The sequence below is a fragment of the Lithobates pipiens genome, unplaced genomic scaffold (genome assembly GCF_037356315.1).
Source record: "Lithobates pipiens isolate NorthernLeopardFrog02 unplaced genomic scaffold, aLitPip1_a1.2 Scaffold_37, whole genome shotgun sequence".
In the NCBI taxonomy this organism is placed as follows: Eukaryota; Metazoa; Chordata; class Amphibia; order Anura; family Ranidae; genus Lithobates; species Lithobates pipiens.
In genome coordinates, this window is record NW_027507825.1 from 19,111,775 (window position 1) to 19,138,608 (window position 26,834).

At 43.6% G+C, this 26,834-nt stretch overlaps 1 protein-coding gene across 1 annotated transcript in view; it reads left to right on the forward strand.

The window, feature by feature from the left end:
* Nucleotides 1-6,943: 6,943 nt before the first annotated feature.
* The window catches only part of FRMD6 (FERM domain containing 6), a 144,089-nt gene continuing 124,198 nt past the window's right edge, over nucleotides 6,944-26,834 (forward strand). Inside the window, exon 1 of the mRNA XM_077466794.1 lies at nucleotides 6,944-7,191. The gene's annotated coding sequence lies outside the window, so the exon portion shown is untranslated. The remainder of the gene's footprint in view (nucleotides 7,192-26,834) is intronic.

The following is a 26,834-nucleotide window of genomic DNA, read 5'->3' on the forward strand; positions in this document are numbered from 1 at the left end:
AGGTGCCAATTGTGACACCGGAGGGGGGGAGGGATCCGATCAGCGGAGGTTCCACTTTAGGGTGGAACCCCGCTTTAACCACTTGCTGCCCAGCTGCCGTCATTATATGGTGGCAGGTCAGCTCTCCCGCGTAAAATAGCACGTTCGTGCCTGCTGCACGCTGCGGGAGCACGCCCGCGGCTGCGGGCGCGCTCAATGTCCACCGATGACCCACGATCGCCTAGTACAGAGTCAGAATAAAAAAAGACAGATCCCCATTCTGACAGATGACATGACAGAGATCTAATGTCATCGGGAACAGTGATCTCTGTCATGTCCCTGCCAGCCCATCGCACCCAGGGAACACAGTTAAGCCCTTGATCACCCCCTGCTGTTAACCCCTTCCCTGCCAGTGTCATTTTTACATTGATCACTGCATTTTTGGAGCACTAATCAATGTAATAATGCCACTGGTCCCCACAAAGTGTCATTTGGGGTCAGATTTGTCCGCCGCTATGTCGCAGTCCTGCTAAAAATCGCAGGTCGTTGCAATTACTGGTAACAATAAGAAAATAAAAGTCCCTAATACTATCCCATAGTTTGTAAATGCGATAAGTTTAGCCCAAACCAATCAATATATGCCCATATGCCAATTGCGATTTTATTTTCCAAAAATATGTAGAAGAATATATATCGGCCTAAACTGATGAATAAATGTGTTTATATATATATATATAGATATATAGCTATATAGATCGATATATGCAAAGGCATGCGTCAGGTGTGCCTAGGCACACCCTAATCACCTTGTGTGCTGTGGATGTCCCCTGTTTAAACCCAGAATCTTTTACCGAATAAAATAAAATTGTTAAAAATAATAAAAATTTTAAAAAATACCTAAAATAAAAAATAAAATGTTAAAAAAATTATAAAAATAAAAAATACCTCTGCCCTACTGACATTGTCCATGGCTCTACTGACACCGGCAGTATATATACACATACAGACGTATATGTGTTGGGGTGCACACCCTAATGCAATAGGCACACCTATGGATATATGTATATGTGTGTATATATATATATATATATATATATATATATATATATATATATAAACATTTTTGGTTATGTATTATAGCAAAAAGAAAAAACTATATTTTTTTCAAAATTTACACTTTTTGTTTGTTTATAGCAAAAAAAAAAAAAAACACACACAAAGGTGATCAAATACCACCAAAAGAAAGCTCTATTTGTGGGGAAAAAAAGGACATTGATTTTGTCTGGGTGCAACGTCGTGCAATTTTCAGTTAAAGCAACGCAGTGGCGCATCGCAAAAAATGGCCTGGCCATTAAGGGGGAAAATCTTCTGGGGCTGAAGTGGTTAAACTTCAGTTTCAAGCTTGACTGTAGGCCAGGACTAGTGCGATTAAGACGTCGCCATGCCTCCCCTTTAACTCTTGTTTATTGGGTTCTTATTGGGTATTGTTGTGTAAAGTGAATTGCTTCAGTCGCTGCTTTCCGCAGGGCCGTCGCCGGGCTCCGCATGAATTGACTTATTAACACCAGCAGAATTCTTGCTGGTTTGGGTTTTGATCTAACAGAGAGGCGACTTTGTTCCCCACTCACGCACAACCCCACGAGGCAGCAACACAATCGATTTTTCCAATGCTGCTTCTATCTCAGCTGCACAGCGCTCATTTTCTGTGAACCATATAAATGTGACAGACGCCTACATTGACTAACGCAGTTTCCATACATTATACTCCGTTTCTCAGTTAACCGTAATTACTTTTCTTTCCTCCTTTTTTGATTTGCTTTCACTTTTCTGTGTTCTTTTTACGTTTTACTAATTCGGCAGCCATGAATGTACATATGATTGCCCGCATGATCCTAGAAAAAAAATGTGTCCACTCACACTTGTGCGACTTCAAAATTGTGCAATTTCCTTTGCGACTTTGAGGCGACGTTGGACGAGTGTGCGACTTTGGCTTTGGCCAATGTGATTGTTTGTGCGCTACAAAGTCGCACAGAAGTCGCATGTACATCATGCAGGTGGGACTTTCATGTGACTTTTGAGGGTTTACTTTGGAGTCTACGGCCCTCAAGTCGCATGAAAGTGCAGACCAAAGTCATGCAGGAACTACTTTATATCGCTGCACAGATATGAACGGTACTCACTGGGGGCCCAGGTTCACACTGACTGTGGGAATAAAATTGTGCGAGTTCAGCTGAGCTCGCACGATTTCACTCCCGCATGTCAGTCCTGACTTCGGGGCGGCCAATTTCAGAGACATCTATGCAGGTTTCTGCACAGATGCCAATGGAAATTGCACACCAAAAAGCGCCAAAAGTAGTACAGAAACTACTTTTGGGAATCATTGCAATGCTGTGGCGTCACACTGATTCGGATGCTGCCATTGCTGTCAATTTCCGACGATTTGTCATGCAATTTGACACGTCAAATCGCATGCCAAATTACATCAATATGAACCAGAGCGGAAACATGAGGTGCGGCCTGTCATGTGGCTTTGGGGTCCAAAGTCGCATGCCAAGGCTCACATGTTTGAACGGGGCCTAAGTATAACCCAAAACGTTATTTTAATTGACTTTTGCGCACAGTGTAGCGCATAGCAACATCAGGAGAGAAAGAATAATTGTTGGCAAGTCCGAACAATTTTGTAGAACGATTTACACGGGCTATGCCATGGCCTGAGAAACTGCACGTCGCCACAAATCTCCATAATTTGTCTAATATGGGTATTTCCTATGATCATCAGCTCCATCTAGTGACCATAAGGTGGTATTATCCTTAAATTCTGCAATCGGGAACATACTGAATGATGGCCACTGGATGGAGCTGATGGTCATAAGAAAATACACATATCATGCAAATTACAGGGATTATTTGTGGTGGCTGCATGAATGCTCAGAATAAAGTCCACAATTTAAGGGCTCTTTCACACATTGAGCTAGGCTCATTTTTTTTTTAATAACAAAATCCTGCTTGGGATAAAGTAACACAAAAAAAAACAGATATTCAGGAGGTGGCAGGATCGCCTCTCAGATGCCTGTCAACCATTGCTATACCGCCCTCTGAAAATCAGAGCAAAAGGAAAGGAGAAATTTGTGCAAATGTTCTGGTAGCAACTGTCTAAGTCAGGAATTCTCTTTACTTTCAGGAGATTTCCTATTATTTCCTGTTGTGTCACCAGGACAGGAAGTGAAGAGTAATCTCCCCAACGGTACACTGACAGCAAAAATTTTTTTTAAATGGATATATTTAAATTGCATTTCACAACAGCCCCACTCTCCTTCCCTCCCCCGCATCTATCTATGTCTGTCACATGTCCATACTTTATATAAACGTGGTAAATAAACCTGTGCCCTGATTGGAATGCCAGACACAGTCGGTGAATCACATGGTGACTGCATTAGCCCTGCAAGAGAACCCAGTTTGTCCCTTAGATCAGGGCCGGGACAAGGGGTGGCCAGGGGGGACGGCTGCCCCTGGCGCAATGGTTAATTGCAGGGGTAGGGGGCACCCTGACCCTAACCCTAAGGGAAAGGGGGGCACAGTTTGGCATCTTTGCCCTGGGCGCTGGATGACCTTATCCCGGCACTGCCTTAGATTAAAAAAACAAATATTCCTCGGGATAGACCAGGAGGGGGGGGGGGGGCAGTTCAGCCTGGAATAGAGGGTCACATTCCCTCCCCTGTGTGCCATTAAGAATTGCAGGCATGTAAGGAATTATGGAGAGCTTTCTATGGGGGGGGGGGGGGGGGGGGGGCGGGTTTGCCTGTCAGAAACTCACAGCTGAATTCCTCTGTCAAATACCATCATCAACATAAAATGTTAAGTTTTACTTATTTCCCAAAACCACAGAATATTAATTTGTTAAAATGTGTGTTTTATCCTTATGTGTTGGTATTTATTCATTATTATTATTATTATAAAACAAAATGCATTATTATTTATTTTCTTTTTTTTTTTTTACATTTGATTAAAAATGCATTATTATTTATTTGCATTTTTTTTCAATGTTATTATTATTTTTGTTATTTTTTGTAGCAGTAATAGTAGAATTGTTTGCATTTTATAAAAAAAGGTTGCTGCTTTGTTTTATTGCATTTTGTTAAAAACACATTGTTATTACCATTTTATTAAATTTTATTATCATTTTTTTTTTATCTCGAATATGTGTGCAGTTGGCAACCATTGGATATTATTTTTTCTTTTTCACAATAAATCTTTATTGAAAATTTTAAGTATAGAAATATACAAGTAATGCATATGGTATAGGAAAATGATGTAAGAAAATGATGTTCAAGGAATACATCATGAAAGTTGGGGTAGGTAGACCGGAATGAACATAATGAAGTAAGAGCTTCAAACAAACGTCAATTGACTGAATAGACGTCATTGAGACTTATAAAGAAAATACACAATAAAGAAAGAGATTAAATAAACTGTAAAGTAATAATAAAAATATATATATATATATATAAAATCAAGTGAATGGGCTGCCCTAGGCGCAACACGTGTTAGGGCATGAAAAATGCGCAAAAGAAATCACAAGTGGGAATGACCGCCCGCAACATACAGGGATATACAATGTAATACTGACATATAATCACACACACATAGGTTGGACTTGATGGACTTGTGTCTTTTTTCAACCTCACTCACCTACTATGTAACCAGGGCTCAGGTCCTGCGGGAACGCATGGGAACGGAGTTCCTGTACTTTTTCCACAACAGGAACTCAGTTCCCATTAGCAGCCGTGTCCTGCAAGACTTTGAAGTATGTGAACTGTGTGGCAGGTGCTACACAAACAGCTGCCGACACAGCTCGCAATAGTAAGTGCTGCATACCTGACCATTCAGATATTGCCAGTAGGGGGCCCCATGACAGCTTCCGCTTCAATCTACCTGTCAATCACAGCTAGCTGATGGGTAGATCAGGTCTAGGTCTAGCTGATGGGTAGATCAGCTATTCTGCTCATGGGACATACAGGGAGAGAGGTGAGCTGAGGGAGGGACATCAGGTTGGGGTGGTAAGCCTAGCACAATACCTGGCAAAGTTTAATGCCAGGAGGGAATTTTATGTGGAAATATGTGAAGGGTTGGAATATCAGCGAGTGTGTGTTGGAGCCCTGCAGAGTTTGCAGCCCCCCAAGCTAACATACATCTCCTAAGCAGGAACACATCACTATCTCCCCAAGCATTCTGTCCAGATAATGTGCAATTAATTTATGACCTTTCCGTTTAACCCTGTGTAAATAAAATTCCCCAATAAAGATCAGAACATGATGTTCACATTTGCATGGAAGCACAATTGAATGAATGCTGATTATTCAGAGAATTACCGTATTTAGGTTTATTGAGGATTGATTTTTTTTATGTACTAACAGTTAAGCTTCATACACACAATACAAAAATTGGATGAAAAATACGACTTTTGAAGTGTTCGTGCATATGAGCGCATCATTTTTTTTTTCTTTTTGGTGGGGGAGTGGATCTTGGGTGGGAGTTCCCACACTTTTTTCCCCAGGACTTGACCCCTGTATGTAACTAATAACTATGAATGCGCAATCACACTGAGGTGAGAATGGGGCCTAAGTCTTCTTTATTCAGTGGCAAGCACAAAAACTCTATGATGTGTGAGAAGGAGGTGGGAAAAAGCGGGGGGAAATAGTTTTATATATTTTTTTATATGTATATATTTTTATATTTTAAATATTTTGGGAAAAGGTCTGCTTCTTGCCATGTTTCCCAAACGAGCTGCAAGCGTGCTGCAACCATGGGTTGCTCCTTTGGTGCCATTAGTTGGCAATGAAACCCTAAGTGCAGGTAACAGAGGCACGGCACATCATGCTACAAATGAGCCAAAACACACACTAAAAAAACAGCCAACGTTTCGCAACCAAAAAGGCACTGGGGCTAATCTGGGGCACTTGTCACGCCTAGACGGCCCATTTAAGTCAATAGGCCACCCTAGGCGTGACGCATGTGAAAAATGCGCAAAAAAAAATCACAAGTGCGAATGTGCATTCCCGCTGTGCCCAGGTGAGAATGGGGCCTAAGTCTTATTTATTGAGTGGCAAGCACGAAAACTCTATGATGACTTAAAAAAAACCATTTATATACATTTTATTTATTTTTTAAATATTATATTTATATATTTTTTGTTTTTTATATATATATATATATATATATATATATATATATATATATATATATATATATATATATATATATATATATATATATAAATATAATATTTAAAAAATAAAGAAAATGTATATAAATGTTTTTTTTTTTTTTAATTCATCATAGAGTTTTCGTGCTTGCCACCAAATAAAGAAGACTTAGGGCCCATTCTCACCTGGGCACAGCGGGAATAAAATAAATAATAAATATATATATATATATATATATATATAATATATATATTATTCCCCTCTGATTCCCCCTGTATTGAATTGTATTGTAATGTCTGCCCTAATGTTGTAAAGTGCTGCGTAAACTGTCGGCACTATATAAATCCTGTATAATATATATATATATATATATATATATATATATATATATATATATATATATATATATCTGGAGTTGGAGTTCCCCTTTAGTTGTTTTTATCTGTTTGTAGCAAAACAGAAAAAAAACAAAACAAAGAAAATAAACAAACACAAGAGCAGTTGTTACAATGTTGACACTTCTCTGATACATTGTTATTATTCAAAACTACTCCGCAGGACCTTCTTTTTCCTTTCTGTTCAGGCTGTTGATCCTCAATAAAGCATATTGAAAATGTAAAAAAAAAAAAGACAGGGGATAAAATTGAAGCATGCTTTCATTCCAGGGCTGTGAGTGTTGGGAGGGAGGAGAGGAGAGGGGAGTGATCCTGGAGTAGGGAAGGAGGGGAGTGATCCTGGAGTAGGGAAGGAGGGGAGTGATCCTGGAGTAGGGAAGGAGGGGGGACTCAGGAGAAGTGACTCCATCCAGGGATTGTATTCATACTGCTGAAGGCAGGCGGCTGGGACAAACTGCTCTACTGCTGGGACTGTCACACTGGAGGAGTCTTTAAACTTTTTACCCTCTGGATGAAATTTTCTCCTTTTTTATTTTTTATTTTTTTCTGGTGTCAGTGAAGGATTGGAGGCATTCTTGGATATGCAGCCTGTACGGGTTCTAGCATGCGTTAAAGTAAGTCAGCATTTGTGGAATGGAATTTTGAAGCGTCTGCATGTTGTACTCTGTGTTTTGTCTGTCTTATTATTGTACACAGCCAACTACTTACCAGCTGTCCCAGGGACCATCCCAGGGACCATCCCAGGGACATTGACATTTTACATGTCTTTTGTTCAAGCTGGACTATAAAATCGTTTTTTTTTTTTTTTTTATGGTATACATTTATTTTTATTAATTGCTTTCTACTACATAAACCATTGCTGCTTCTTCCTCACCAGGGAAGCGCTGATAATCTAAACCCTGCTACATTCATATGGAGGGAGGTATACAAGGCTGGTAATGCCAGCGGTACATTCTGGATGGAGTTGTGGGGAGATGGGGGGGTGTATGGAATCATGAGAACAGCATGTCATTTGCGTGCACATTGCATCCTTTTTTATTTTTATTATTATATTTTTTTTTTTTTTTTGAGTGAAGGCTGATTAACCCAATGGGACCCTTTGGGGTTACAGAAATGGGGGGGGGGGGGGCAGAAGTACGGAAACATGGGGGGGGGGGGGGGGAAGCATGGAGTTTCCATGAAGGTTTTTTTTTAGTTGAAAGTTGTTTAACACAATGGTACGTTTTGGGGTTGTGTGGAGATGGAGTGGATGTGTGGAAATATGTAAAGAACATATCATTTTCTTACAGGTTATATTGTTTTTTTTTAATATATATTCTTTGTGTAGAAGTTGATTGACCCAGTGGAACATTTTTGGGGTTGGGAGGTGAGGTAAAAGCTGATAAACCACTTGGCACATATTTGGGTTGGGGAACGATGAGCTAGATGTATGGAGACATGAAAAGAACATATCATATGTTTCAGGTTGTGTTTCTTTTTTATTAGAATTCTTGGGTAAAAGCTGATAAACCACTTGGCACATTTTTGGGGTTGGGGGAAATGGGGTGAATGTATGGAGACATGAAAAGAACATATCATATGCTTGCAGGTTGTGTTCCCTTTTTTTAAAAATTTTTTATTAATTTTTGGATAAAAGTTCATGAACCCCCCCAAAGCTGTTAATAAGGCAGTACAGCCAGTCCGCCTGTAATGGGCCTGGGTTCCATTGGTTCAAAAGGGGGGCAATGGTTGGTTGGCGGCTCTTCCTGCAGCTCTGCTGGTTTCTTTTCCCTTTTCTTTTGGCTGCACTGCAGGGGGACTGGTATCTGCGTCCCTGCCCGCCTGTTGTCCGGGCCTCCCTGTGTGCCCCCGTCCCCTTGCCAGCTTCCCTCTCCCACCTGCAGCTTCTGAGGGCACACAGGGGAATGTTTCAGGATGGTGAGCAGAGGAGGGGGGGGGGTTGGGAAGTTAAATATTTTCTATTTATCAGCCCCTTCCTTTCCTGAATTAATATGGTGAATGATTGGTACAGATCACTTGCTGTGCCCATTCATTACAGCTTGTGAGTGAACAGGAAGCCTCGGAGCACTTCCCGTTAATTCTCTGTTCAGGGCAGCTGATGTTGCAGAGAAAGGCACTGGGGAATCCCTGTCTCAAACGTGAGACTATAGAGATCTGTTTAGACCCCTTATATTTACCAAATGTCCCCAACAGGGCTGTTTAAAATGTAACAAAAAAAGACAAATTGAAGGGGCCCTGTCAGGTAGGCTGTACGGGGCCCCATAATTTCTAACAGCAGCCTTTATAAACCCAATGGTCAATTTTGGGGTTGAGATGAGATGGGGTGGATGCACGGAAAAATGAAAAAAAGTATTTGATTTCCTTACAGGTTGCGTCACTTTTTTGTATTCTTTAGGGGTAAAAGCATTTAACCCCAATGGTGCATTTGGGGTTGTGGGGAGATTGAGTGGATGTATGTAAACATTGAAAGAACATATCCTATCCTTGCAGGTTGTGTTTCTTTCTTATATATTTTTTGGTAAAAGTTGATGTACCCAATGGTACATTTTTGGGGGGGGGGGGGGGGGGTGGAGTAGGGTTGGATGTACAGAAACACATAAAAAAATAAAATAATAAAAAGTTTATAATTTTCCTGCAGGTTGGGATAAATAGATAGATAGATAGAAAGCTGTTACCCAGTTGTACATTTCAGGGGTCATAGACATAAGGGAAAGGTAAGGGTAGTGTTCCAGGTGAAGAATTAACATCAGACACCAACACAGCAAGGCAAGAGGGCAGCCTGCTAAAGCGCTGTATTATGAATGCTCATTTACTGGCGATTGAAGTCCAGAGTTTGAGTTATTACACATTTTATAGATTACCCTCTAAGAGAAAGTATGGAGAGTGACCAGGTTAACAGGTTAAGGTGCCCAATTACAGGCAGAAATGATCATATACCAACAATCTCTATATAATGTATAGTAATGCAAGCCTACAAGACAAGGTTCCTGCGTGTATCTTGGAGTTTTAACAAACCTTCTTGTGTACTTGGGGAACCCCCAAACCCAGACACGTGTTTCCAATCTCATAATTGAATTCAATTTGGAGAAAAGGAAGTAGAAGCGCTGGGGCCTTACGGCTGTCCTTTTGATGTAGAGTAGAGGTCTCCAAACTTTCTAAACAAAGGGCCACTTTAGATGGGCTAGACCACTGGGAGTAATCAATGCCCGGCATCAGTGGGCGTAGACAAGGTTTTAATCTTGGTGGTTAGTGGGAATAAATAAATTACATAGCACCTGCGGTCAGTAGGATCAGGAATAGTGCCCTATCGTTGGGTTGGTGTCAGTGGGAGGAATAGTGTCCCAAAGTTGGTCTTAGTGGAAAAAATGGTGCTCCATCATTGGTTTCAGCAAAAGGAATGTTATTCCATCACTGATATTGGTGGAAGTGATAGTGCTCCATCGTTGGTGTCAGTGGAAGGGATGGTGCTCCATCGTTGGTGTCAGTGGAAGGGATGGTGTCCCATTGAGGGTGTCCCATTGTTGGTGTCAGTGGAAGGGATGCGCACCCGGCTCTGAAGCCGCACGCTGTCCCGGCCAGGTGTCCACACTTGTGATGCGGTGGAGAGGCAAGGGAGAGAACCGAGGGTTTGGGCGGCCGCTAGATCCTGGGATAGGTGAGTGTGTCTATTAAGTCAGCAGCTACACTTTTTGTAGCTGCTGACAATTAATAAACACAAAAACAATTGGCGCTCCGATTTAAGCGTAGTTACGTTTTGACTGGAATTGTACTTTAACAAATAACTAAAGGCAAAACCTTTTTCTTTTAATTTTGGATAGAGTGAGGAGGGATTTAGAACACCTGTCAGGCTTTTATTGCTGTCCGTGTCTAGGGCTGCCACCTGTCCAGGATTCACCCAGACAGTTCAAGTTTTGAATCATTTGTCCGGGTTTCAGTCCGCCTGAAACCCTGACACAATATTCAGACAGGGATGTGGCTCAGAACAGGGCCTGAGAGGACTGTGAGGGGACACGATGTACGCCACATTACTATTCTCTTTGGAGCGCCCCTAGGTGTCTTAGGTCTTTTACAATCCCATAGTGCATGCTAAAAAGGGGAAAAAAAAGTGTTTGGCTTGAAGAAAAAAGTAGACCAGCTTCTGTTCTTCTTTAAAATGGCGGCACCCTCTAGCGGCCAGTGGCGAAAACCTAATCCCGGGAATGTCCCAGGAAATTCGGGACAGTTGGCAACTATGCATTAGAGAGCTTCACCCTCTGTTTTGCTTACCATTATCACCGAAGTAAAAGAAAATCCTACATTTTGGTTTATAATAGAAGTAATAGAAGGGGGTATCTTCCAATGGGGATACTAGTTTTGGTGACCTTGTTGACAACCAGGGATTCCCTCACTTTGGAAGGATTTCTCCTCCTTTCCTGTTTTGGCTATGGGACAGGAATTGAAGGAAAATCTCTACAATTGGACACAGATGGTAAAACAATTGAAAGGGGTTCTAACCCTTCCTTTATTATATCCAAAATTGGCGGGAAAAAAAAAGTTTGGTTCTTGTACTTGTGATGGGGTGATAGATTTATACAGTGATCTTCTGAAGTGTGACAGTTGTCCCATGTAAGATAAACCTCTAGATGCTATTAAACTGTTCTTGCCTCAGTCTCCTCAAGCAAACAGATTGCACGAAACAATTGGAAATTCTCTTTAGGCATTTTCATGTACTATCCTAATCTAATGCTGAACAAAGTGAAATTTCTGACTACATCAAAAGATCATCCAATGATGGCGGCTGGTGGGATCTTCTTCTTTTGGGGGGCGACAAACCCATCCGCGGCATGGCACTGACACTGCATCCACCCCACCCCATACCGCAGTCCGCCACTTAACCGCTCATGTGGTGAGGCTGTGGTGTCCTCTCCTGGAGTGCGGGCAGCGGCGGCTCCGTTGTCCGCTCCTCCAGCTTCTTCCACCGTATGTCTTCCACCATAGCACTAGGCATCCAATAGGATCGTTTAGCAGTTTGGCCAATCTGGAAACAGGTCTCACAGACCTGCCTCCTGATTGGCAGGGATGAACTTTAGTGTGATAATAACTAAAATGAACTCGCTATGGTTGCACACCTGGGTGGGAGTGCAATGCTCTGCGCTCCGAACTCACCCTCTTTTTTTGAAGCATATTAGAGCCTCTGCCACCCACCCCGCATTGGAATCCATAGTCTGGCACCACTGATGTGTAGATGGGGGGGGGGGGGGTCGGGGCTGGAAACATGGATGGGGGAAGCAGCGCCCACCCCGCATTGGAATTCATAGTCTGGCACCACTGATATGTAGATGGGGGGGGGGGGGGCTGGAAACATGGATAAGGGAAGCAGCGCCCACCCCGCATTGGAATCCATAGTCTGGCACCACTGATATGTAGATGGGGGGGGGGGGGCTGGAATGGAAACATGGATAGGGGAAGCAGCGCCCATGTCCCCTTTATGGATGGGCCGCCACTGGTGCACACACAGTGGCTTCCTAGTCTAATCGGGAACAAATTCAAATTTCCAACTGCACCAATCAACAGCTCATCTAATGCTCGTGATTTGATCCGATCCTTGCGCACAGCCAATTCCTAGTCTCCATGAAGAACAAATTAAAATTTCTATCTATGCCAATCAACCGTTCATCAAGTGATTGTGATTTGAATGGATGTTTGAGCAAAAAAAGTGCAGTCCTAGTCCGATGAGGCACAAATTAAAATTTCCAAGTACACCAAGCAACTGCTCACTAATGGTTGTGCTTTGATCGCATCTTATTTATTCATAGTCAAGTCCTATTCTGATGAGGAACAAGCTAAAGTTTCTGCATATGTCGCTCAACAGCTTGTCCAGTAACAGTGCTTTGATCGGATCTTTGCGCGCACTCAGTCAAGTCCTTGTCTGATGAGGAACACGTTAAATTGGCAACGCCACCAATCAAGAGCTCATTCAATGATTGCGCACACACACAGTAGTGTTCTAGTCTGATGAGGAACAAATTACATTTTTCAGCTACCTTGATCACCGGCCCATGTAAGGGTTTGTGCTTTGGATCTTTGCACATGCACAGTCAAGTCCTGGTCTAAGGAGGAACAAATTAAGATTTTCAACTGCCTCGATCAACAGCTCGTCCAATGATTGTCCTTTGGTTGGATCTTTGCGCACACACATTCTAATATATGTCAAGATGGGTCTGAGCTACCTAGGGGTGCCTGATCCATGGCTGTTTTTGGGTACATTTGTATAACAGCTCTGCGGTAATGTGTTCCTGACAACGACTTGGAAACATTGGTAACTGAAATTGTGTGCATGCAGTTAGCAGCAAGCCATCAATTTTCCTCTGCTTATAATTCTCCGTTAATTGGCCCCAGATTTGGGGTTTGGAGATGTGTCGAGGTGACTGCAGAATTGTCATAGTGATCAGAGCCAAACAAGTCATTGTCACCGGCTTTGTGAAAATATCCCTTGCAGTTCTGTCATACGCTGTAGGTTTTTTTTTTTTTGGAAGAAATGTAACAGATTTGTGTCACGGCAGTGTGCAAACCTAAAAAAAAGTACCGCTCTAATGCGATCACTGATATCAGCCAACATGACATGTAATGAACTGGTAGAGCTCATATAAAACAGATTGTCAGGCTACAATATGCTACAGAAAAACGGCAACCGATCGCACTTAGCCCCTGTACGCACGGTCGGAGATTCTGCCAACCCAATCCGTCGGATTTTGCCCGTCGGATTGTGTCCGAAATTGTTGCATACACACGGTCGGGCCAAGTTGGCGAAAAATCCGATCTTTCAGAACGTGATGACGTAATTTCGTTACAATGGGACTACATTCAGACTAGTAGCCAATAGCTTTGATGTAGGAATTTGATCTGAGCATGCGTGGCACTTGGTCCAATGAAAATGCTCTACACATGATCGGATTAGGTCCGTCCGGCCCAGTTGGTCGGGAAATATTTCCAACATGTTGGAAAATTGATTCGGACGGAATCAGTCCGCTGCATACCACACACAGTCGGATTATCTGACGACACGATCCAATAAGACTCATTCCGACAGATTCTCCAACCGTGTGTACAAGGGCTTTAGGATGACTCCACCCGCAGGAGTGGTCCCTCAGACCCATTTTCACCTCAACGATTAAGCCCACTAGCGGACAAAATGCGTTTGAGGGGCCTCTGCTGTGGTTGTAGCGCAGAGCTGAAGCCATCTTAGCCCTTGTACACAGAATCCGTCGAAATGTGTCCTATCGGACCGTGTCGTCGGATAATCCGACTGTGTGTGGTCTGCATCGGACTGATTTCGTCGTAATATTCGTCGGACCCAATTTTCCAACTTGTTGGAAATATTACCTGACAAAATGCTCCGATCGGACATACTCCGATCATGTGTAGAGAATTCCGATCGGACAAAGTGCCACGCATGCTCAGATCAAATTCCTACATCAAAGCTATTGGCTACTAGTCTGAACGTAGTCCCGTCGTAACGAAATAACGTCATCACGTTCTGAATGATCGGATTTTCCGACAACTTGGTCCGACCGTGTGTATGCATCAGTTTCAGACACAATCCGTCAGTCAAAATCCAATGGATTTGGTTGGCAGAATGTCCGACCGTGTGTACAGGGGCTAACACTATCTGGTTCAGTTTTGGTAACATTGAATCGGCATCCTGAGTGTGATTGGTTGCCTTTTTTCTACAACTCATAACAGTCTGGTTATGTTTGAGTTAGGAGAGAACAGGCCCAAAGAAATGGCAAAAGGTAGCTGGATTTAAAGGAGAAGTACAGCCAAAGCTCTTTTTGCTGTACTTCTACTGTGGATCATAGGTGCAGTATGTTTTCAGCAGACAGTGGTCTAAATGCCGCTGTTGGCTAATGTCACAGAGCCGGCCTAGGCTGGGAAAAGATTGTTATCCACCAAGGAGCTTTCACAGACATCTGGCTCAGCCTCTCAGTGAACCGTTACAAGCCCGAGTCAGCCGCTCCCTCCCCCTCCACAGCCCACCACTCCAGTGAGGGGGGAGGGATTGTGTCGGAGCAGAGAGTAGGTGACTGACCTACACCAGCTCTCTGCTCACGGAGCACTGGGCGATCAGTGGTCTTTGATCGCTCAGTTCTCACCCAAATAGCTGGCGGGGGGGGGGGGGGAAATCAGATCGCTGCTGCATCCACCTAGGTAAGTATGATTTAAATAAAACCTAAGACTTCTCTTTAAAAAAAAATGTCACTTGGAAGGAAATTTAAAGGTTTAGTCCACCAAGAATTGATGCTTGCCTGATGGTTTCTTCTATCTCATGGAATCCCTGAGATTTATGTTCTGTATTCCTGTCCCTGCACCCCCAGGGCCGGACTTACCATTAGGCTTGACTGGGCTCAAGCCCATGGGCCCCGCCGAGATACATAGCCGAGTGTTCTTGGCTCGGCACCGCACAGTCACGCCCAGTCCCGCCCTATGATCAGGGCCGGACTTACCATTGGGCTTAACTGGGCTCAAACCCATCGGTGCCGCCCAATAGGGGGCCCCGCCGAGATACATAGCCGAGTGTACTTGGCTCGGCACCGCTCAGTCACGCCCGGTCCCGCCCTATGTTGGACATGACATAGGGACTAGGTGTGACTGTGAGCCGAGTACACTTGGCTACTCTCGGCTCTGCTTGGGGCTGCGGAAGGACCCGAGAGCCACCGAGATGACCCAAGAGCCGCCGAGATACACAGGACTCTGTATCTCAGCTGCGACATTTTGAAACTTGAAGGCTGCAGATGCACGCCGATAAGGCTGCATTGATGGGCATTTCAATGTACGTTTTTTTTCCCTTAAACTTCCCTTCTAAACTTGGGGTGCGTTTTGTACGCCGGAGCATGTTATACACCGATAAATACGGTAATGTATAGAAGGTAGGGCCCGAAAGTGGCTCAAGCCCAGGGGCCCCCACTACCCTAAGTCCTGCCCTGTGCACCCCTGATGTGTCCATTATAGGGGTTCTCACCGTGCCTGCTGGATTGTTTATTTTATGTTCTGTATAATGAAAAGGGGAAACACACAAAGGTGGACCAGAACACCCAAATCTCCCAGGTGTATAGGAAGCAGAGTCAGAAAGTATGGTAGGGAGATCTCAATGATGGAGCCTCTAAGACATAAAATAAGCCAAACTCAACTTTTATTTAAAATATCACCCTTGAAAGTACTGCCCATTTAGGAAAGGATTGGCAAATAGCTGGAAAGCAGGTGGACCAGACATGAAATGTGTGATGCAGGAGATTGCTTAGTGAAGAAGGGAGGCACAGGTGGCCGTGTGGGAAGTACAATACCTCTTTTGCAGAGCTCTTATGGTAGACTTTTTTTTTTTTCATTATTAAACTGTTGCTTAAGTGCAATGATAATACATAGATAATTTAGCAAACAAGGTGATGAGATTGACCAAATTCAATCTGCTTCTCCGTAATTCTTGGGGGGGAAGGCGTACTTTCCAGATGAAATTTCGCCTAACGCCAAGCTGGTATGTCTGGGTTACGTGTCTCCTGATATAATTAAGTGAATAACTTGCAGCCTGTTATAGAGAAACCCGTCACCAGTGGAATGGCACTTGGCACTGAGGGACATTACTGTTTATAACTGCACCATGCAGACACTGACGGTGTGGTGGAATTTTATTGCGACTGACCGTTTAACATTTCCTAAATTCCTGAAGCTAATCCTGCAACAATCAGATCTGAACCGGACAATTATCAAACCCCGGGGAGGTTAACAGTTACTCATATTTATATAATGCTGACACTTTACACAGTACATAAGACTGTTCACATAAGTTCTTGTCCAGCTAAACTTATTTTATTTTTATGGAGTGGGGATGTGTTAAGAGCCTCTGTCAGGTTTAAAGCGAAGCTCACAGCCCCATAATCTATTATTATTATTATTATTATTATTATTATTTTATATATATATATATATATAAATACATTTTTTTTTAAAGGCTTTCCCGTGATTGTTTGTTTATAACTTCTACATTAATATCTGGATACTGTTGTGCCGCGTACACACGATCGGACAGCAAAAGGCCGATGAGAGCTTTTCATCGGAAAATGCGACCGTGTGTACGCTCGATCAGAATTTAGCTGGACGAATTACCGCCAGCAAAAACTGGATAGCATGTTCTCAATTTTCCTGATGGAAAAACGTTCTGTCGGAAATTCCGATCGTGTGTATGCAATTCCAACGCTCTAAAACTCGCGCATGCTCAGATTCAACTACGAGATGGAAGCTATTGGCTACTAGGTATTGAACTTCCTTTTTTCTAGTCCCGTCATACGTGTTGTATGTCACCGCGTTCTTGGCGGTCGGAATTTGCTGTGACTGTGTATAGGCAAGACAGTTTGAGCGGAATTCCAATAGGAAAACCATCAGAGCTTTTTCCGACAAGAATTCCGATCCGGTGTACGCAGCATTAGGACTGGCTTCTTGCTTGTTACTTTTAAGTCTATATTTTACATGCCCTTGGAAGTAGACAGGGGCCATCGAGGATGTGGGCATCTGAAGACCACGCGTGTGCATTTCTGGTATTGGGTGCAGCTGACTAACCAACATGCACCTCCCGATCTCACACCTGAGCAGTAATGACACTGCGTGGCGCACTTTGTTCATTACAGGTTGCCATAGCAATGGCAGTGTCGGCAGAAGTTCCCGCCCTGTTGTTCTGGCAACCTGTCAATCAAATGACAATCCAGCAGGCAAGTGCAGTCGGCTTAGGCCTCCCGAACACTCCTGGGACAGATGGCGCCGATATTCCAGGAGTCAATGGGAATCGCTCAATGATGTAATTTCCTAGGCAGTTGGGACAGGAATTTCTGCCCTGATATATCACAAAAAGCTAATCAAAATACACACAAAAATATCCATATATCCAATAGGGGTTTAATGAGAACATAGGGACTTGCAAAAAAGGGTGGAACTCCGCTTTAAAGTGTGTGTCCATGAACCATCCAACTTTATCCCCAAACAGCTCTTTCCCTATAGAACTTGTCCCCCAAACCTAGTTCTCCCCCCCTAGATTTTGTCCTCAAACCCAGCTTCCCCATCTAGATTATGCCTCTCAAATCTAACTCTCCCCCCTCCTAGATCCTGTCCCCCAAGCCTAACTCTTCCCCCCTCTGGATCCTGTCCCCCAAGCCTAACTCTCTCTTCCCCCTCTGGATCCTGTCCCTCAAGCCTAACTCTCTCTCCCCCCTCTGGATCCTGTCCCCCAAGCCTAACTCTCTCTCCCCCCCTCTGGATCCTGTCCCCCAAGCCTAACTCTCTGTCCCCCAAGCCTAACTCTCTCTCCCCCCTCTGGATCCTGTCCCCCAAGCCTAACTCTCTCTCCTCCCTCTGGATCCTGTCCCCCCAAGCCTAACTCTCTCTCCCCCCTCTGGATCCTGTCCCCCAAGCCTAACTCTCTCTCCTCCCTCTGGATCCTGCCCCCCAAGCCTAACTTTAGATGCCACATCTAACTCTCCCCCTCCAGATTATGTGTCCTACCCTGAGACTTGTTACAAGTTTGCAGTGTGATCATTGGGGGGAGAAGAGACTGAGGAAATGCTTCTTTATTCATGCAGCAGACTGATGACATCATTTTTAGCTCAGGTAAAGTCACTGGCTGCTTAAGGATGGCTTTTTAATGAAGAATGTGGTGTTTTTTCTGAAAAGATAGTGTTGCTGTATATTGTGACCTCTTAAAGCACGTTGGCTTTCTGAAATGTGTATTATTTCTTTCTAACATACAGCTTGGCACGTATCATGCTGTGCTGAGTTTTATAAATGCCTCCCTCCCTCTTTTTATTTTTCTAGTTCTGTTAAATTAGGAAATTGCCGGAGTTTGCATGTATGTAAAGTCTGATAGCCCAAAAGCAGTTAAAATCCAGCGGTTTGGACTCGGTCGTTGCCGGGTAATTACACTCTAGCTGAGTCTGTACATTTTCCGTCTTAGTAATTACAGGATCGGTATGTTATTGTTGCAATATGTTGGATTTCAGCTTAGAAGGGTAAGGAGGAGAGATGACTCTGGACCCAATTCAAATTTATGTCTTTTTTTTTTTTTTTTTTTTTTCCCCACAAATAGAGCTTTCTTTTGGTGGTATTTGATCGCCTCTCCAGTTTTTATCTTTTTGGCTATAAACAAAAAAAGACTGACAATTTAAAAAAAAAAAAAAAAAAAAAAATGTATTTTTTACTTTCTGCTGAAAACCATCCAGGTGTGGTGTTTTTTTTTTTTTTTTTTTTTTTTTTTGACATTGCGGTGGACAAATCTGACACTAAGTGACACGGCCGGACTTCTCGAGGGACTAGGTCCGACGGACTTTGCGAATGAACGGACTTGGCCACACACAATCACACCAAAGTCCGACGTTGATGACGTATGACCAGACTATACTAAGGAAGTTCATAGCCAGTAGCCAATAGCTGCCCTAGCGTCGGTTTTTGTCCGTCGGAATAGCATACGTACGAGCCGATTTCTCGGTCCGGTTGAGTTCCGGTGAAAAAATTTAAAACATGTTCTATTTCTAAAGTCCACCGGATTTTTGGCAAGCAAAGGTCCAATGGAGCCCACACACGATCGAATTGTCCGATGGACTCGTTCCTTTAGACCTTTGCTGTCAAAACGTCCGGTCGTGTGTACACGGCATTATACAGTGATCACTGCTAAAAAAAAAAAAAAAAAAAAAAAAAAAAAAAAATGCACTGACGTTGTATAAATGACACTGGCAGGGAATGGGTTAACATCAGGGGCAATCAGAGGGATAACTGTGTTCCCTGGGAGTGTTTTCTTACTGTGTGGGAGATGGACTGACTCAAGGAAGAGAGACATCTGTGTTCCTCATTAGTAAGAATTAGATGTCTCTCTTACTGTCTGACGGAACAATGGTCTGCCTTGTTTACATAGGCAGACTGCCGTTCCATCCCTCCAGAGAGCGATCGCGGGTGGCTCGCGGCTGCCTGACCTGCTGATTGGCGAGCGCCCCAGAGCCGTAAATGAGAATCACGTACAGGTACATGATTTTGCGCTTAAGGGCCGCCCTGCCACAGCAAGTGTACGTGGGGTAGTCCTTAAGTGGTTAAAGTCTATCTAAAGCCAAAATTTTTATTTCTAGTATTGGATAGAGTGAGGACGGATTAGAACTTCTCTCAGGTTATCCGGGACTTTCTTAAAGCAGACCTTTCACCAAAATGGCCTCCCTAACACCTGCTATATCAAAGTAGTTAATATACTGGCCTAACCCCTGATTCTGTCTGTGGAGCCTAGATGAAGGTGACATCACTATCCTTTACAACATTAAGATTGGATGAGAGGACATTTTACAATCTAATGCAATCTACTATAAATACAAAATAAACGTGTGTGTGTGTGTGTGTGTAGATATATATATATATATATATATATATATATATATATATATATATATATATATATAACCCAAAAATATTGTTAGAACACAATGGTAACATTATCCCATTAAAATTTAACTGCACCCTATGGCTTATATCAAACAAATCCATATAATCAATTCTATTCATTCCAGATGTTCAAATGATCCCTGTTCCCTATAGGGCAGTGGTCCTAACTGTGGCATGGGGGACAGATGCGGCCCTTTGCTTGCTTTTATCTGGCCCTGGAGGCACTATTTCATCCTCTGATTCCAACAATGGGGTCTAATTTCCCTGTCCACTAACACCAATGAAGAGGCACATTTGCTCCCAATGACACCAACAAGGGGGCCCAATGACACCAATGATGGGGCATGAATCTTCCTAAAGACACCAACGAGGGGGCACAATGCCTCCCAATGACCCATTAATGCCAAAAATTGGGCTCAATGACCCCATGGATGGGGTACAATTCCTTCCAATGACACACACAAGTGTGCCCAATGCCACCAAAGATGGTGCATGAATCTTCCCAATGACCCCAACGACGGGGCACAATTCCTCCTAATGACTCATTAATGCCAACAATTGGGGCACAATTCCTCTCAATGACACCAACAAGGGGGCCCAATGACACCAATGATGGGGCATGAATCTTCCTAAAGACACCAATGATGGGGCACAATTCCTCCCAATGACCCATTAATGCCAAAAATTGGGCCCAATGACCCCATGGATGTGTACAATTCCTTCCAATGACACAAACAAGTGTGCCCAATGACATCAATGATGGTGCATGAATCTTCCCAATGACTCAACAATGGAGCACAATTCCTCCCACAGTTTTTTCCTGCTAACGTTGAAACCTTTTCTACTCCCCAATGACCACAGTTTGGCCCCCCTAAAGTCTGAAGAACAGTAAACTGGCCCACTGTTTAGAAAGTTTGGATACCCCTCCCCTAAGGCAATATTTGCATGTACAACTAGCACCATTGCAAATGACCTCACACACAGTGTGACATTCCTGGCAATATAATTTGCACCGCTGCTAGGTGCCCATGAGAATGTAGCCTTAGGGGTCATAAAGGAAAGAGAAATGATTTTAACTCTTCCTTATTTAATCCAAAATAAAAAGTTTTAGTGCACTTCAAGGATATGCGTTCTACATAAAAGTTTGGTGTTCAGAAGCATCCCTGTTTCCACTTAGAGAGTTGTGGGTAATGACGTGGTAGGTGTGCAACAGAGGACTCTTTGTCTTGGTGACCATTGACTGAAAGTGAGGGGAAAGACAAAATATTGAGCTGTCACCAGAACAGGAGGTGAGGAAAAATCTTCAAATGGGGACACTTGTTTCTGTGATAACTATAAGGGGGGATTCCCCTCACTTTTGAGAGAGATCTTATAATTTTATGTTGTATCTATGGAAGAGTAGGTCCCCAATGGGAAGGCAGAAAGAAATGGCCAAGGGGGAATTCTCAATTCTGTACCTATGTCTACAGGACAGAAAGCAGCAAAAAAAAATCCCTATTGGGACACAGATGACAAAAAAAGTGCCAATGTTTACCAATTCCTAACTCCATCAAAAAAAAAAAAGGTTTTAGTAACTTTAAGGATATGCCTTCTACATAAAAAGTTTGGTGCTCAGACGCGTTATTTCCCATGTAGAGAGTTGTGGGTGATGACCTGGTAGGTATCTAACAATGACTTATTTTTTTTTTTTTTTGTCTTGGTGACCCATTGTCACTGGGCCCGAAAGTGAGGGGAAATCCAAGATATTGAGTTGTCACCAGAACAGGAGGTAAATAAAAAATCTTCCAGTGGGGACACTTGTTTCTGTGACAACTACAAGGGGGATTTCCACCTCGCTTTTGAGCCGTCCTATCATTTCCTGTTGTAATTATGGAAGAGAAGGTAAAGGTAAATCTCCCCAATGGGAAACGGAGAACAAATAAAAATGGCCAATAGTTTTGTCTAAGCCCTTGTACACACGGTTGGACATTCCGACCACCAAATCCGTCGGATTTTGTCCGAAACTGGTGTTGCATACACACGGTCAAAGTTCAGGACATGATGACGTTATTTCGTTACGACAGGACTGTTTTGGATCCGAACTAGAACCGCTCGGTACATTTTTGTTTCTGTCCCCCCTGGCCAAATGAATCCTCAATATAAAAGTGTGCACACTTGAAGTCAAACACTGACACAGGCGCAGTTCAGTATTCAGATACTTCTCTATTTTATTTCCTGAACTCCGGCTGATATACAATGAGCCGGATATCTTACTATCAAATCAGAAATTAGATGAAAGACAGCGTGTACAAACCACAAATTATACATATTCATTATTGTGATGGAGTATACCGTATATACTCGAGTATAAGCCGAGATTTTCAGCCTCTTTTTTGAGGCTGAAAGTGCCCCCCTCGGCTTATACTCGAGTCACCGCTGTCTGCCCGCTCGATCAGCGTGTCGAGCAGACAGACAGCGGCCATTCTATTCAAAAGCCGCGCCTCCGGCTCCGCCTTCGCCTGTGATAGGCGGAACACTGAATTTCCCAGCAGCCTGTGTTCCGCCTATCACGGACATCGTATCATCCTCGTACTACGGACGAGGATGATACGACGTCTGTGATAGGCGGAACACAGGCTGCTGGGAAATTCAGTGTTCCGCCTATCACAGGCGAAGGCGGCGGCGCAGCTTTTGAACTTTACAATGGCCGCCGACGAAGAGGGCACGGGACGGAGGCAAGGGAAGGCACGGCACGGGACGGGACGGCGGCGGCAAGGCAAGGCAAGGCACGACACGGGACGGATGCAAGGAGGCAAGTCACGGCACGGGACGGAGGCAAGGAGGCAAGGCACGGGACGGAGGCTCGGGACAAAGGTAGGCTGGACACACACACACACACACACACACACACACACACGGATGGAGACACACACAGGGATGGATGGATGGATGGAGACACACACACACACAGGGATGGATGGATGGATGGATGGAGACACACACACACACAGGGATGGATGGATGGATGGATGGAGACACACACACACAGGGATGGATGGATGGATGGACACACACACACACAGGGATGGATGGACGGACACACAGGGATGGACGGACACACAGGGATGGACGGACACACAGGGATGGACGGACACACAGGGATGGACGGACACACACACAGGGATGGACAGGCATGTCTCACCCTCGGCTTATACACGAGTCAATAAGTTTGCCAGTTTTTTTGGGGGTAAATTGGGGGCCTCGGCTTATATTCGGGTCGGCCTATACTCGAGTATATACGGTAAGCTTTTTAGCTGGTTTATGTCTTAAAAAGGTAAAAGCAAACTATCGTAGCTAAAATAGGGTCTTGTTTTCAGCCCCTTCTTCCTCTTGGGTGTAGTCTCATGGTGCCGAAAACAGGCGCAATCTTCTTTTTGATGTTGCTCTTTTTAACCCTTGCAGTTTCGTTCCACATGAAGGGAGAAGCTGGCAGACATCTTAATTATGATTAAATGAGTATGATTAAGGTTGATAGCTGATAGTGAAAGATAAGCACTTATATCTATAAGAGTACCAGAAATGGGCATTTCACTTATAACACTCATGATCACATCCATTACAGGACTACATTCAGGCTAGTAGCCAATAGCTTTGGTCTAGGAATTTGATCTGAGCATGCGTGGCACTTTTGTCCGATCGGAATTCTCTACAAACGATCGGACAAAGTCCGATCGGACCATGTTGTCGGAAAATTTTACAGCCTAGCTCAAAAAATTTGTCGGTTGGATATTCCGACGGAAACAGTCCAATGGAGCCCAAACATGGTTGGATTATCCGATAACGCGGTCCGATCGGACATTTTCGGTCAGAATATCCGACCGTGTGTACAAGGGCTTAGAGGGGATTTCTTCTCACTTCCTGTAGCTGTGTCTACAGGACAGAAATTAAATATCTCCCAAATTAGACACAGTTGACAGAAAAAAATTGGCACCAAAAAAAAAAGCTTTGATGTACTTAACCACTTAACAACCGCCCATTGCCGATTAACGGCTTCAGGGCGGTTGTTTAACTCTGAGAGGCCGTTAATTAACGGCCTACCAGAATTCTGCTCTCGCGCGCCCCCTGGGGCGCGCACACGAGAGCATCCGTGACCGCTGGGTCCAGTGGACCCGGCGCATCACGAATCACGGTAAACGGCCGCTCATCGCGGCCGTTTACCACGTGATTGCTCCGTCAAATGACGGAGTGATCACTTGTAAACAAGCCGGCGTCATGTTATGACGCCGGTTCCTCCCTCCCCCTCTCTGTACCGATCGGTACAGCGGAGGGGGAAGAGATCGGTGTCAGCAGCAATGTGGGCTGCATCTGCAGTGCCCACATCGCTGCTCACCGAAAATTAACCCCTCGATTCCCTGCATTACTCTGCAATACCCTGCCATTACTCTGCATTACTCTGCAATGCCCTGCAACACTCTGCAATGCCCTGCAACACTCTGCAATGCCCTGCAACACTCTGCAATGCCCTGCAACACTCTGCAATGCCCTGCAACACTCTGCAATGCCCTGCAACACTCTGCAACGCCCTGCAACACTCTGCAACGCCCTGCAACACCCTCTAACACCCTGCCAATACCCTGCAACACTCTGCAATGCTCTGCAAAACCCGCCAATACCCTGCAATGCTCTGCAACGCAGTACTCTGCAACGCCATACTCTGAGATACCCAGCCATAGTTGGTGATACCCTGCAATACCCAGCCATAGACATCCCCCCCCCCCTCCCGCCGCCCTCCGCCCTCCGGTGCTTCTACCGAATCGCTAAAGCCAGAATCTTCCTTTTTTTTTTTTTTTTTTTTTCAGGCTTCCCAGCTTAGAGGTGAGATGTGGGTCTTATTGACCCCACATCTCACTGTAAAGAGGACCTGTCATGCCATATTCCTATTACAAGGGATGTTTACATTCCTTGTAATAGGAATAAAAGTGATCAAAAAAAATATTTTTGGGGAAAAAAATGTCAAACTAAAATAAATAAAGTAAAATGAACAATAAAAAAAAAAAAATGTTTTTTTTTTAAAGCGCCCCTGTCCCCATGTGCTCGCATGCAGAAGCGAATGCATACGTAAGTCCCGCCCACATATGAAACCGGTGTTCAAACCACACATGTGAGGTATCGCTGCGACCGTTAGAGCGAGAGCAATAATTCTAGCCCTAGACCTCCTCTGTAACTCAAAACATATAACCAGTAAAAAAAAATTAAATCGTCGCCTATGGGGATTTTTAAGTAGCGACGTTTGGCGCCATTCCACGAGCGTGTGCAATTTTGAAGAGTGACATATTAGGTATCTATTTACTCAGCGTAACTTCATCTTTCACATTATGCAAAAATTGGGCTAACTTTACTGTGTTTTTTTTTTTTTTTTTTTTTTTTTTTTTTAGCACAAAACTGTTTTTTTTCCAAAAAAAAGCATTCGAAAAATTACTGCGCAAATACCGTGCGAGATAAAAAGTTGCAAAGACCACCATTGTATTCTCCAGGGTGTTTGCTAAAAAAACATATATAATGTTTTGGAGTTCTATGTAATTTTCTAGCAAATAAATGATGATTTTTACATGTAGGAGAGAAATGTCAGAATTGTCCTGGGTGCTCCAGAACGCCTGATGGCGCTCCCTGCATGTTGGGCCTCTGTATGTGGCCACACTGTGTAAATGTCTCACACATGTGGTATCGCCATACTCGGGAGTAATAGCAGAATGTGTTTTGGGGTGTAATTTGTGGTATGCATATGCTGTGTGTGAGAAATAACCTGATAATATGACAATTTTGTGAAAAAAAAAAAAAAAAAGTAAAAAGAATCTTGATTTTGCAAAGAATTGTGGGAAAAAATGACAACTTCAAAAAACTCATCATGCCTTTTACTAAATACCTTGGAATGTCTTCTTTCCAAAAAGGGGTCATTTGGGGGGTATTTGTACTTTTCTGGCATGTTAGGGTCTCAAGAATGGAAATAGGCCGTCAGTACTTCAGGTGTGATCAATTTTCAGATATTGGCGCCATAGCTTGTGGACTCTATAACTTTCACAAAGACCAAATAATATCCACCAATTTGTACTTATTTTTACCAAAGATATGTAGTGGTATAAATTTTGGCCAAAATTTATGAAGAAAAATTACTAATCTGCTAAATTTTCTAACAGAAACAAAGAAAAATTCATTTTTTTACAGAATTTTCGGTATTTTTTCTTTTATAGCACAAAAAATAAAAAACCCAGCGGTGATTAAATACCACCAAAAGAAAGCTCTATTTGTGTGAAAAAAAGGACAAAAATTTCATATAGGTCCAGTGTTGCATGACTGAGTAATTGTCATTCAAAATGCGAGAGCACCGAAAGCTGAAAATTGGTCTGTTATTAAGGGTGTTTAAGTGCCCAGTGGTCAAGTGGTTAAAAAATATGCATTCCACGTGAAAGTTTGGTGCTCAGATTTCCCATCTAGAGGCTTGGGGGTGATGATGTGGTAGGTGTGTAGCGAAGGATTCCACAAAAGCGTGTTGAATTAATTTAGGTCCATGTCCTAATTTCATTTGCAGAGGTAATTGATCTCTTGGAGGGAAATCACATGCCTGGGACTCTGACGGGGGTCACTCTGAGGACAGCTGTCCCTTTCTAAGGAAAAGCTTTTCTGGTTTGCTGAGTTCTTCATCATTACATATGTGCCAGAGAGGCTGCTGGGCAGACCAGTTGGCTGCAGGAATTGCCCTAATCTGACAAGGCCACTTAGGCCGGCAGGGGGAAGAGCCGGAGCTGTCAGATCTGAAGATTTATTCCAGGAGGATGACCAGCGG